The sequence below is a fragment of the Porites lutea genome, chromosome 12 (assembly GCF_958299795.1).
Source record: "Porites lutea chromosome 12, jaPorLute2.1, whole genome shotgun sequence".
Lineage (NCBI taxonomy): Eukaryota > Metazoa > Cnidaria > Anthozoa > Scleractinia > Poritidae > Porites > Porites lutea.
In genome coordinates this window covers 10784050-10799049 of record NC_133212.1, presented here as the reverse complement: position 1 = coordinate 10799049, position 15000 = coordinate 10784050, and the positions used below count along the sequence as shown (strand labels likewise).

The window sequence follows — 15000 nt, the reverse complement described above, 5'->3', positions numbered from 1 at the left end:
AGGCTTGGATGGAGAAGAACAGCGCCAAGACCATTGTCCGAAGCATCGACTTGCAAGACAACAGGGGAATTCATGTCAAAATACCGTAGACAGGGTGCTGTGGAGACAAGGTGCTTGGCTTCCTGAAATGCCTTTGTGTGTTGGTCTGCCCAAATGAATTGTTGCTTCAGATGGGTGAGGTCTTGTAGGGGCTGATCCACCCTACTGAGATGTGGACAGAATTTGACAAATACGTTATGGTGCCAAGAAAACGTGTAGCAGCTTTGTCTTCTGGTTGCATATCGAGTACAGCCTTCGATATCTCAGGACGGATTTAAGACCATCTGAAGTGAGTACATGGCCCATGAAAGCAGCACTTTGATACTTGAATCTGATCTTGTCCGGATTAAGTTTCAGGTCGTGGGATGTCAAACGCCTGAGCAGTTCTGAGACCGTCTTGTCATGGTCGAGGGCTGCCTGGTCAATAGAATCTCCCAGGCCAATAACAATAATATCATTGGCAATATTCAGTACTCCCTCCATATCACGCATTACATCGTGGAGACATCACTGAAACTCCTTTGGGGCTGAGGTGAGACGTGTCCATCGGTAATGTCCTCAAGGAGTATGCATAGTTGTAACAATAGAAGACTCTTCAGTAAGCTTAATAGCTTGAAAAGCATCTCTAATGTCAAACGTTGAGAAACGTTTCGCTTTGTAAAACCGATTCTTGAGGAGGGAAAGCCCTTCGTAGGGCAGCCATTGCTTTCGGTCGTTTGGCTCTGATCCAATAGTCATCCGAGTCAACATCTTTAGCTGGGTTAATAAAATCCTCCGTAATGCAAAAATCCCGAAAGTTAGCCTCAAAATATTTGAAAGCTCGCCGCCGGTCAGGATCTCTAGTGTCAAACACAGGTCTATCATGATCTTTCCCCATGATTTCACGTGTTGGAGATCAAAGGCAGAGCACGCCACAGACGAGTGTGAATAATGAGTTTAGATAAGTTGAGAGTCTACGGGAGGAGTTCCCAAACTTCTGACACCATGTAATTAAGCATAGCAGCACAACAGACTATGATAACAAACTGGTTTACTTGAGCAAGATGGCGGTCTTACAAGAACAACCTTACCGCCCGAAAGCATCATGGGTAAACCAACCACAGGATACCCAGCAAGTATATAACACCTCTACCTTCCAGAAGTTTTGCTACATGGCAGTATTCAATTCAAAATATTGCCAAACTGTCCTCAGTTAATCATAAGTGTGTCCTAGAGAATCTTTTCCCCTGCGTTCAGGCTTTGCCATTCAGTGTATTTAACATCAGTTTTTCAGAACTTCTATTTCTGAAATGCCTTTTGTCACATGTTTCAGACAGTAAAGTGGTCTCCCCAGGTTTATACCTAGGTGTTGAAATCTACCTAGTTTATTCTCATATATTTTAACCATAAGCCTGTATAATTGGGATCATACAAACAAACAAAGGAAGTAATATATGAACCCTGCCCGTCTATGTGGTGAAGTCTTTCCTCCATAACCCACTGTCCTCTCTCCTTGACCATCATCTTGTTAAGAGCTTTGTACTCCATAAGCTCTTGGTAATGTTTCTCTCTTGGAGTTCTAGGGGCCCCTTTTGGGGGCATTTTTCTTTGTTGCTTGGTTCTGTATCTTGTACTTTGCATTTTATTTTTACTCCATCCTATAGATAATACATTAGTTGTACATTATAAATTGGTACAAAGTTGCTTAAACTACGTGTACATGATAATGATAAAAGAAGAAAATTAGAATGGAGAAGGGCACATTATAGTAAAACTAATCATGGCCCTTTAACAAGATTGACTTTATTCTTTTGTAGTTTTGTTATTCATTAAAAAAACACAAGCACTCATGCACGCACACAAGTCAATATTGAGCAAGATAATATTTTTTAAGTGCCTTTTCGAACAGGATTTTCGATGATTTATTGCGAATAGAAAAGGGGAGATCGTTCCGAAAAAAAAAAAAAATTTAAAATACACAAAAAGCAACAAATAACACAAACTACCCAGCTTCAAAAAAAGTGGCCATCATCATCGCTGACCGGCACAGTATCTTCATGGAGAACTCGCAAAATGTTGGGTAGGTATCATTGTGCTCTTCTGCATATTGCGCTATTTTCTTTTCCCATTTAAATCTGAGGGAAGCTTGGAGCTTCTCAGTGATTGGGCGCGTCACTATCATATAGTTCAAGCAGGCTAGTCCTGGCCAGTGAGTCTCTTGACAGTCTACATCCGCACAAAAGTCGGCTAGCTTCTCTAGTGTAGTACCATCTTTTTCGCTGAAGCAAGCCACTGTTGAAAGCCATTCGATAAGGACCTGAAGCAATGCTGTTACATTACCAAAACGTGTTTCTAATTCTGTCCAAAGTTCTGTAAGAGTGCCCTGCCTCTTCCTGTAGTTGTCCACTAGCTGAAGGGGGACGCCACTTATGTAACTCCTTAGGTAGTTAAGCTCCTGATCGGCTGCTATGTCTGCATCTTTCACCATTACCTTAAAGGATCTCTTTCAGGAGTGCAACATAGCAACGTCCCCATTGAAAAGTGGAGGTGGTATTTGAGTAGGTTCTTCTTGGTGAGTCTTGCGACGAGTTGTTGATTGGTTGTAGTGAATGTTTTTAAGGGAATGCCTGTAAAGACGTCTTTAGGTGTGGAGTATAGCACAGGTTGCCTACTGCTGAATCCTTGAGGATTCAAATAATTAGATGTGTAATGTGCTCCCGTGGACTGCTCATTTGCCTCAGGTTACCTGTTCAATGCACCCAAAGTGTATCTTTCAGTGAGCCGGGGGGCGGAGGGCGTCTCTTTCCAGGAGTGTATGGATTCGTGTTAGTGTGTTTATCTTCAGGGGCATATGGGCTATTGTGGGTGGGAACTGTAATAACAAAAAGCAAAGAATAAAGACTCAAGTATTCTGATATTTTGAATGGACAGCCGTTCTTCGAGGGTTTTATTGTCACTTGTGGATGTGTCCATCTTTGAGGTTGTATTCGTCTCTGGGTGTGTGAGGGACCGAATGTGGGTACTTCGATAATACTAAACAGTTTTTTTCGTTTTGTAACCTAAAACAGTTAAATATTAGGTATTTGAACACTAACAGGAAAAAATTCTCTGTAACAGTAAATTTTATCCAGAAGGAAGCAAAAATGGCTCCAAAAAGGGCATTGTTATTTTGTTCAGTTTATCAAGAAGTTTTCGGCCACTTTCCGAAGAATCCCAGTCATTTCGGAAGATTGCCAAAGACAGCTGAAGATTTCCGAAGAGTACCGAAGATGTCCAATTTTTCTTGAAAAATAAAGAAAAATGGCGTGTAGCTCAACAAAGAGTATATTTGACTGGGAAAGAAGGGATTTTTTAAGCCTTTTGCCAAACAAACCGACACTTTCACTGTTTTGAATTCCACGACTTAGCGAGTGGAAAAAGTTTGGACCTTAAAACCAAATTGAGAATTTTCGAAAATTCGTTGGACAATGAGGTATATAGAAAAAGCTGGAATTTCTTGTATTATGAGAATGCATCTGGCTTGCAAGAGTAAACATAAAATAGTTAGGAGGTAAGCCTGTTTAAAAAAATACATAAATTTTCCTATTTGGTATACATAAATGTCCGAGAATTTTAAAATCTCTTTAAGAAGAATACTGGTATGAGAATCAAAAGAAACTATAGATATTATTCTGATCATCCTCTTTTGCAGAATAATAATCTGATTTAAGTAATGATCCAGGTAAGAAGGGAAGCAATTTGTTTTGTTGTGGCGCAATACGCTTTCCTCACATAGAAATGTTTTCATTTTAACGCAGAGAATGCATAAACCTACAAAAAGTTAAGGCAGTTTACGAAAGAAAATGTATTTAAACTCTACTTTTAAAGGGTGTATTTTTGTGTTAAAACATTTCGACCAATCACAAGAGTTGCAAACAATGGCCAAGAACTGTTCACAATTTTACATGATCCGCACATACGATTTCTGTGTTACTTAGACTCACACGAGAATTTGTTATAGGGAAGTGGAATAGAAAAAAGGGATTAATATACATGCTGTTTTGCGAAGATTTCGTAAAATTTGGTGTTTAAACCAGTCAGAACCATAGTAGAGACAATAGTAAAGTTACCACCTTTTTGCATTCCGACGTGTTCAGTGCGTTTTGGTCCTTTCCTTCTTATCTGGACCATTACTTAAATTAGACTGATATATCGATCCCCACACTGGAACACATATTAAGTAAGGGTAAACTAGACTATAGAACAAGCAGTGCAAGGAAGTTTTGGGAGGGCAAAACTAGATTTATAAATCATATCCTATTGATTTTGATATTTTTCTAGAAACGCTAATAATGTGAGGCTTCCATGACAAATGCTCATCGAGGATAACACGTAAAAATACTGTTTCTTTCACACGTTTAATAACATTGTCAATTTGAATAGGTATATCTAGTTTTTGCCTCTGTTGGGGTGGTCTAAAAAAACCATAAGATTCGAATTTTTTAAGTCAATGGACAGTTTATTTGCTCGACACCATTGAGTTAATTTTAAGCATTTCAGAATTCAAGATTTCAGGAAGTAAGTTAAAATCTTTGTGGGAAATAAAGTCCACGATCTTTAACACGTTACACCGATCATTTATATAGAGTATAAAGAGCAGGGGGCAGGGGGAATAAAGCCCGCACTTTATTTCGCAAGATTTTGAACTGATACCATTAAATTCCACATATTATTGTCTATTGCTTAGATAGCTTTTGAACCATCTAAGTGTAGTGGCCTGAACATCAAAATGCTCTAATTTTGAAATTAAAATGTTGTGATCAATTGTGTCAAAGGCGTTTTTATAGACAAGTCTATAAGAATACCAACTGTGTATTCCTTATTTTCAGTAGTGGAGGAGATTTTGTCATATTAACAAGCAAGAGCATAAGCAGTGAAGTGATACTTGCAAAAACCATTCTGATTGCCAGAGAGAATGTTATGGTCATTAAGAAACCTTAAAAGATGATTGTACATTACTCTCTCTAGAATTTTAGAAAATGCTGGTAAAAGAGACACGGGTCTGTAGTTTGTAAATATACCTTGCTCACCAGATTTGAATAAAGAAACAACTCAAGCAATATTTGCTTGTTTTGGTACCATGCCAGAGGTGATGGATAAGTTAAGTATACATATAAGAGTTAAAATGATTATGTCAATAGATTCTTTAATTAAGGTCATATCAATGTTGTCATAACCTACAGCAATACCTGAACAACAAGTACTACATATTTCAATACTTTCTTGCTCATTTGCGTCATCTTGAAATATTGAATTGACTAGTTATGGGGGTGTATCAGAAAAGTCGCATAATTCTTTCTCAGGAATTTTGCTAGCTAAATTGGGGCCAATGTTAGTAAAATATTTGAAAAAGTGATCAGCTGTTTTTTTGGGATTGGAAATTTCTCGAGAATCTGCCCTAAATATGGATGGTAAACCACGCTCTCCTTTTTCTATTAAGTTTTTTATGTAGAACTTTTCAAGAGGACTTGACATTTGATTTTAGTTTTGAATTTGTTTTTCATATTATAAACGCTTAGCAACTCGAAGAGAATGAGTAAGTTTGTTTTTGTACAACTTATATGCATTTTCAGTGGAAGAGTTGGGGTTATTAGGGAAAGACTTATATAACAATTTTTTCTTCCTTATGATTTTAGCAAGACCTTTTAGTAAACCAAGGCTTACGAAGATTGAATCGTTTCACTTTCATTTTTATGAGTGGAAAACATCTATCGTAAATTGAAGTATACTTTTCAACAAAGATTTCGTAAGTGCAAGATGGATCATTTAAACCAGACGAGTGACGATTGAGGACAAAGTACGCAATTTTGCTGGCGTGCTTAGCAGCCTTAGGGTGCACTTGATTGGAGAATCTGGATTAAGGTTTTAAAATCCGGATTTCAGATTTGCAAATCCTTTTTCGGATTTCCCAATTGAACGGTACAAAGGAAATCCATGAAATCCGGATTTTGATTTCTTAATTGAAATCCACCCTGAGGACGGATTTCTGGAGGTGAAATCCATTTTTGGATTTTACATGCGATTGCAAAATCCGAAATGCGGATTTCAAAATCTAAATCCGGATTCCCCAATCCAACACATCCTAGAGTTGAGAATGCGACATCCACCCTGAGGTGCAAACCAACGAGCTTTTCTTAAAACTTGCTGAAGTTGCTTCCAGTCATGAAGGTGACATACTATTGTGCGTGGCTGATTTGCATCAGCACTGCCTTTCTTCTTGCGTTGCTCTACATGATGAGCTCTCACACTGTCTCTATTCATGTCAAGCTAAGCCTTGATGGCGTCTTTAACTTTGGATTCAACTTCATTCCAAGTCTTCTTCTGACCTTCAGCAATTCCTTTAATACGCACATTATTTCTCCTTGACTGATATTCTAGGTACTCGGCTTTCAGCTCTTGTTGAGCCAGATCTGAATTTAACTGATCGATCTCGTCCTTGGCCTCATCAAGCTCAGGCGCAAAGGGCTGAAGTTCTTGGATGTGTTATTGGGAAATTTCCAAACTTGCTTTGAGGGAATTGACCGACTCAACGACGTCATCGACCCGCGCCATGAGTGATTTCATAACTGAATCAAACAGCCCTCGGATCCTCGCCAATGGCTCTCTAGACAGCGGACTTTGTGGACTTGACCAGAGCTTCGGAGCATCCATTCTGATGTGGGGCAAGGGGCGTAGTGAATTGCCATTTCATACCCCTGTTGGCACAGTACTCGCTTAGCTTCGTTTTGTCCCATCCTTCGATCATAAGACACAATCTTCTTTCTGCTCCCACCATTTGCGACCCGTTGTCAGACAGCATAACTTTCTGATGACCACAGTAGGAGAAAAATCTTCTTAAAACTTGCAAAAATTTCATAGTGCTTACGTTAGTGGCAAGTTCGCAATGCATGGCTCTCATGTTCAGGCATGTAAACAGTACACCGTAGTGTTAAGCCGTCTTGTTTCTGCTGATCTTTACTTTGATGGGCCCAAAGTAGTCTCATGAATTAAACATGAACGGTGGCGTGAATGGTTGAAGGCGACATGTAGGTAACTTTGCCATTAGCTGCATCTCATTAACATTGATATCCAATGGTGGTATGGCAAGAGGGCAGCGTGCTTTGAATTGTACGACACGAGAGCTGGATTGACAAGCCCACAAACTCCAGTGATGCCGATGTCGTCTACAATTGAGTTTAACGTTTTGAAGTCTCCTCTGGCTATTCTTGTGGAAAAGTCCAACTTGAGACTATGCAAAATTTTTGCTTTTTTAATTCTTCAGCATCTGGCGGATCTACAGAGACTTTATCGCTTTCTCTATCCCCGTGTGTTTTGTTGCAGAGGTTGTTACAGAAGCAGATAACATAGGTGGTAACTTTCAGCAGTCATTTCCATGTTGAGAACTTTCTGCAGTCAATCACGGCCAGAACTCCTCACCTTGCTGCAGGAACTTGGGGCCCGTATAACCATCTTCCGTTCATTTATTCAACCAAGATTCCCTTTGTTAAGTCATGGGAAACGTTAATCATGGTAGGACAATGGAACCAATCTGCGGGCTTTGACTTGCTTTGTATCTCGCCAACTCGAGCGGAGACGAATGGTCTGAAGCTTCTACTTTCACTCCTTATCCAAGAATTTGTAACAAGGCTGTCTGAGAAGTATCGTATTTTCTCAAACTTAAATCGCGATTCTTCCACGATGTTGCTTCCAAGGCGGCTGGCGATGACAGCTGCTTGTAACTCAAGGCGGGGGATAGTGAGTTGCTTTAGGGGAGCGACCCTAGACTTTGCTGCTGCAAATCGCACACTGAACCTTCCATCCTTAAGTTTCCATTGGACATAAGCACATGCACCAAACACTGAAGACAATCACTGAAGGATCTCCACATGCGTTGGGAGGTGTGAGGCAACGTTGGAACTTGACATTGTTTAAGGCGATCATTTCTTCAAATAACTTATCCACTTTCGTTTAATTTCTGGTGGTACCTCATCCCAGCCAAGGCCAATTTGCCATAGTTCCTGCACTGCAATCTTCGGCTTCACAAGGACTGCTGCTCCAGCTCCCATTGGATCGAATACACCTGCTAGCTTGCTCAGAATTAGACGTTTTTTCAGTTTCAGGGGGATAAACGTGCCTGGATCTCCCGAAGGAAGGTTTTCTTTAGCCAATTCAAGTTTGATTGTAAACGTAAACATGTCTTCCTGAGGAAGCCACACTGTTCCTAAGACCTTTTCTACTAGGCTTTCACCTCCAATTGTAACTTCACTTGGGTTTTCTTTTACATCACTTTGTGCACTGGAAATCCACAGCTGCACATGAAAACCGCCAACATTAAGAACCCCATGAATATCTGACAGCAATGCTTTCGCTTCCTGAATATTGACTGAATCACAAATGTCATCTACATAGGCGTTCTTCAAAATAGCTTCAGCGGTCCTGGGCTTCTCTTCTTTCTTTATGTTCGCCGTCTTCCGCATTTCTGTAATAGCCATCGTTGGCGCTGGGCGGCCGCCGAACGCGAGAACAGTCTTAACGTACGTTTCTGGCTCATGGTCAACTTCATAATTTCTCTACAGGAATCTGTGCACATGCTGATCTTCGGGTGTGGCGATCATATATGATACACTTGAAATGTCTCCACAAATAGCGTAGGGGTTCTCGCAAAATCGTATCAGAAGACCAAAAAAATTGTTTAGCAGGTCAGGTCCCTTGAACCAGTAGTCGTTGAGGGTATGGCCGTTATATGATGCTGAGCTGTTAAATACAATTCTCAAGGGGTACTTTTCTTCTCTTGGCGTATAACTGCATGATGGGAGACGTAGTGAATCGGCCTTTTCCAAGCAGTCAGTTCCTTTGGGAACAGCTTCCTTGCAAATTGCATTGTTTCCATCTCCTGGATTTTATTGTTGTAGCTGGAGGCGTTCTCTGGATCTTTCATGAGGCGTCGTTCTACTGACTCTAACTTCTCCTGTACTTGAACGTAATTATTTGTCAGAGTAGAAGGACTTCTTTTCCAAGGGTATTTCATTATCCACTTGTTCCCTTGCAGCTCACAGGATTCTTCTATCAGCTTGAGCTGTTCTCTTTCCTGTGCTGACAATTTGGCACCTTTGCACGTACATGGCGCTATGGACACACCCATCGATTCTGTCTTCCAAAAATCAGTCATGTCAACTGGTTGGGCAATGTGAACAATAGACACTTGCTTGATTTGCGGCATTGAATCTTCGGTGTTGGAACCAAATATCACCCAACCAAGTGGGCTCTTCCTTGCGACTAATGTTCCCTTTACTTTCATTTCACCGATGTGGAATCTTAATAATTTTTTCCTATCAGAACATTGATGGGGCCAGGTTGTCATCTGAACCAGGGCCAAAGAGATTCGCTAATGCAGTCACGTCACGTTCCGTTATTTCATCTGCTATTTGAGGAATGCTGACTGCTTGTATAACTTGAACTGCTTTGCCATCAGATGTGTAGACAGGAAACTTGTAAATCTTTGTTGTCAGCTCCTCTTCAATACCACCAACCTTTGTAATCAGAATTTTGACAGGCTTGCTTTGAAGACTTAAAGATTCAGCGAGGCTGCTACGTATCATGGACATTTGAGCACCAGTCAAAAAATGTGGTGGCTTCTGTGAATGCATCTGCGTTGGGGTGTGCTTTAATTGCTCCTGTTACTACCCAAAGTAACGCCAAACTCTTGTCCTGTAGCGCGGAGACTTGTACTGAACCAGGTGCTTCTCCACTGTATAAGTGCAGGAGTTTATGGTGGGACTTCTTACATGCTGTGCCATCGCTATTCTTTTCAGAACATGTCTTTCTGCGCAGGCAATTTGCGGATGTATGACCTTTACCGCACTTCAAACATGAAAACACGCTTTTTAATCCTTAACAACCTCCAACTGTTCATTGGGCGTCATTGCTTTAAATCGTGGGCACTCATCAACGTAGTGATTTGCTTTACATACATAGCACTGCTTCTGATTTTTGTCACGTTCACTGGAGGAATTCCAATTTCCATCAGCACCCAGTAAATTGAGGGAGGGACGAGTGGTACTGCCAGTTTTGCGTATCGTTGCTCCAGATCGAAGCCTTGCAGTCATTTCTTCATCCATCCATTTAGGCAAATTTTTCATTGAAGGCTCCAACTTTTGTGAGTGAATGTGGCGGGCCCAAATTTTCACGTCATCGTTTGTCATCTTGTGTTCGATCAGTGATATTACAAGGGTGTTGTCGATATCTTGGGTGCGTTTCACTTCCTTTAGAGTGTTGTACGATCTTCGCACGAGATAAACTAAATCACAAAATCGGTGGTCTTTGCCTGTCTGTACAGCTTTAAATCGCTCTATATCGGATGTAACAATATCAGACATAATCCAAGGATCGCCATAATTCTGGTCTAAATAATTCCATGCGGACCTCAGATCGGTGCTTATTCCTTCAACTAACTTTGCTGGTTCTGGTCCCAAACATGAGCGCAGAATAGAAATGGCATCTCTCGCGGAACAATATTTTTCAACAGCATGCTGGAAGTCGGCCTTAAAAATGAAATATTTGCGCACATCACCATAAAACATCAGCATTTTGGGCTTTTCATGCTTCGTTACAAGGGGCGTTCCTGATTTACTCTTTTGCTTAGCTGCACCGCTTTGTTAGTTTTCGTTTTCATTGACAACTTCCACTTCGCGTTCTTGTGATCCGTGAGTTTCTTGCTCGCTAACATTGACAACGCTGGCTGCGTTTACTTCCTTATCTTTGTCCTTACAATAATCATTCATGCGTATCGTAAACTCCACAAATTGCAATGTACAATCCTCCATCCAGTGTTCGGCTTCAGGGTATTCTTCGTCATTAAGAGACATATTATGTACATTCCTCGTGTTTGGCAATGAGATTGTCGTGTGCAGCTTAACTTCGTCAAATACGTGCTGAACTTCTAATGGCAGGCGACTAGAATCCAGAAACATTCTCCCAGCGTTGATGGATCGGGTAAACGCAGACTTTGCTGCTTGATGCACATTCTTTGCTTTTTCCATTGATTCCTCACCAGCAATACTGCTTCAGTTTTCAAAGATCTTCAGATGATAGACCGATGAGAAATCTAATATTGACCATAAAGGACCAGAAACATTGAAAGCTCGGTAGATTCAGGATTGGAAAATGTTTAATCTGAAGCTGTAAAATTACGACATAAACAGTTACAATCATGTTTCTAATTTTGAAAGGAAATTCAATAGCAAATGACTAAATGAAAACAAAATACGATCAAAATGTTCTACGTTCACTCACATCTGTCCAAGCTTTGTAAACTTTTTGGCATCCAAATACCGAACATCAAAAGGCACTTTACATCAAAATTACACCCGTAAACATCAAAATTATTTCTTAAAGGTTAACATGCGATCTTTTGCAATCATATCTAATGTCACATGTCAGTCAACGATTGTTAGTTCGAATCACGGCAGACTCAAAGAATGTCATCCAACTTTATTTTGAAAGTCGAAAATGCACTTCTTGCACAATGTAAATCTTGTATCAACTTATAGATAACAATCGTACTCAAACGACAGCAAACGAAGACATTGGGCACAGACCTCGTGGTCAGTTCGTAGAAGCTTGTATGTGGTTTTCTGGCAAATTACAGAGGTAAATATCACTTGAATGTAGAAAAAAAGGCCAACTTACCGAACTGTTCGGCTTCAAAATGTAATACAGGTAGAATATACTCAAATACTATCCTTGCTCACGATAATAAACCTGACCAAGGAAAAAATGTTTTTGAGTCACGTGATGATAAACAAACAAATTACTCCTAAGTAATAAGGGGAGGCGGGAGCGACACCTGCTCCTAAATGAATTGCCCGAAATTCATTTACAAACAAAGGCTAACGACTCCAACAGTCCACATTCTCTAGCTAAGAGCAGTCCGGGCGATCTCTAAAGCTGACTACAAGGGTTCAAGTAAACCTGTTTTTGCAAATTTAAAAATTCTTGATGTTTTTAGTATCTACTCTCTTCAGGTAAGTTCTTTCATGTACCTATATCATAATGATGCTTTACCTATTTCTTTTACTCAAATCTTTCAAACTGGAAACCAGATTCATCAATATTCAACAAGATACTCTGACTTTTACCGACCTCATACCTGTAGAACAAATATTAAAAAATTTTCGATCCTGTTTCAAGGTCCTAGAATATGGAATTCATTACCAAACGACATCAAAAATGCCCCGTCTTTTAGTATATTCAAGCGTGTGATCAAACCATTTTTAAGGGTCAGACAGAATGCAGCCTAAATACCTTAACACCTCATATCTATATTTTCCTCTACACACACTTATATACTTAAATAAACGACGTTTTTCTCTATTTCTTAAAATGCCGTCTAGTATTTAAATTGCCTGTGGGGGGAAATCTCTATTCCTCATAAGCTCGGCTTCTCGGAGATTTCCCCGCCACAGTCACTCCTCCCAAGTAATGCACAAATTTTAACTTTAATGTTAATTGACCTATTTATTATCGTTTTTATTCTGCTTGTAATTCATTGTGTGTGGCAAAATAATAAAATAAAAATAAAATAGCTAATAAACGGTCATTTCACGAAATAATCTTTCTTAGTCTTCCATCTCCAGACGACACAAGCTTGTTACAGGTCTTGTAAGCACAACAGTGCTAGTTTTCACCTCTCTGCGACCCTGTCTCTTAGCATGGGTAGCTACCATGGAGGCGGTTTTCACTTTCGCCACTCGTACACAGCCACCATCATCAGCAACTACCTCCCAAACACGTGCGATTGGCCATTCACCACAAGGGTAATTTTCATCTGCAAGTAGAACTAGATCTCCCACCTTGATATTCTCTTTACGTGATCTCAATTTCTGTCCTTCCATAAGAGTCGGTAAGTGCTCATTAGACCATCTCCGCCAGAACACTCCACTTAAGTACTGAGCTTGTCTCCAGACATGCCTAGAATGAAGATCCTCTTTGTCGAACAACCCTGGTAGCAAGCTTAGTGTCGGACGTAAATGTAGCAAATGGTTGGGGGTTAACGGCTGATCATTTAGGTCACTGTCGCTGTTGCGTGTCAAGGGTCGACTGTTGACAGCTTCTGCCATCACAATAGCAAGTACTTCATCTGTTACGATCTGCTCTTTCAGTAATGACTTCAACACTCTTCGTAGTTTGGACCATTCTTTCCCAAATTTCCATTTGATTTCCCTCTGCGCACAGAAATTACTGATCTTGTGATGATCCCATTGTTCAACAGCATTTCTTAACTCCTTGTACCAGGCGGTTTCATCCTTCGGGCGGCTCTAAGAATTTCATCCTTTTGCTTCCAATCACGTAAACGACACACTATGGTTCTTGGGCATGTGTTGATACGATCAGCAGCACCTGGTCTTGATCTTGTTCCAGTGCGATGCGCTCGCTCAATCGCCGGTTCAAAGCTCAAGTGTAGCTTTTCCTGAAGCACTTCCTTCGCCTTTGTTTCAGTATTCAGCCAGTTCTCGTTGTCTTCTTCGGGAATTCCATCGATACGGACATTATTTCTTCAGCTTTGGTTGTCGAGATATTCAGATTTTTCTTTGTGTTTATGTAGGCCGTGTTGGATGTCCTCAAGTTCTTCGTCCATGTCGTCTATGGCGTCTGCAACTTCCTTTAAGTCGTCGATATCTTGTGAGCATAGTGAGCATCCATCACGAGTTTATCTGCTCCAAATCTCTCGGAGTAAATTTACAGCTACTTTATAGCTGGTGTTAGTTCCAGTCCAGAGATAACTACACTTGCATCTCCTTCTAATTTAGCTCTTAATAGTTGAATTTGTTCACAGACGGAAGGTTTGGATTCTTGTGAATGGAGGCTTTAAAAGAGACCCAAAATTCTTGCCACGTCAAAATATTTTCATTGAATTTCTGAAGTTCCAGTTTGGGAAGCTTGATAGTGGAAGTGTGACGAGTAATTGGAACACCAAACTGTTTTTCCAATTCAAGACGTTTTTGTTTTTGTTCTGCTTCATCTTGAGTTCTATATCTGCAGTTGTTCTTTTGATCTCCATTTCCATTTCAGTTTGGGCCAACTTCCTTTTAGCTTCGAATTTCAACTTCAACTTGTCCATTTGAATCTCTTTCTCTTGGTTACGTTTTGCGAGGTGAAGGCCCTTCTCTTGTTGAAGTTTTTCCATTTGAAGTTCTCTTTCGTGAACTCTTTCCTTCTGGTTTTCCTTCTTTTCAGTTGTCTCCTTTTTTCGTTTAGCAATATCGATCAGAAGTGTTTAAGAACACAAGTAGCTTGGTCTCCATCAAGCACAAGAATACTGAACTCCTCCATTGCGTCTTCCAGTCGCTGCCTTTTAGCTTCGTCTTCTTTAGATGCTTCTCGTAGCTGTTCCAGTAGATCTTGATAAGATTTGAGGTTTCCTTCCAACTTGAGGAGTAATTTATTGGCTTTGTTCTCACTTTCATCCAGAGTAACATCTTGTTGGAGGAAGGTTCAAGTTTGTTCAATTCGATCCTTTAGTCGCTTCTTCGTCGGACCTAAATGCCGACGAATACAAGCATCAAGATTTTCTCGCCTCAAAGCATTATACAATAGGCGCTCCAGAAAAGTGGGCACCACCATTACTGAATATTCAGTTTCAGCGGATAATTTTGAGGGAAAATATTTCATTTAAAGTCATGATTTCAGGACAAGAATTTCTGACCGGCTGGGATGAGTTCTGAGGAGTCTCTAACTTACGATGAAATGAACTCTTGGCATTGTGACGCTCTGAAGCTTTATTGCCGTCAATGGGGCTTGAACATTTCGCGAAGGAAGCAAGGACTGGTTGCTTGTGCGTTCGCAGCATCGAAAATGGGAATTCCTCTCCAACCAACTGCTGAAGAAAGGATCGCAACCACTGCGAACGAGAAAGCTTGATTGTTAGATTTGGGAAGTGGATCTTCTTTGCCAGATCCTTCTACT

The 15000-nt window shown here is 40.4% G+C and overlaps 1 pseudogene; it reads left to right on the top strand.

Moving 5' to 3' along the window:
- The first annotated feature begins 14748 nt into the window (after positions 1-14748).
- Positions 14749-15000, top strand: part of LOC140953700 (uncharacterized) — a 1054-nt pseudogene continuing 802 nt past the window's right edge.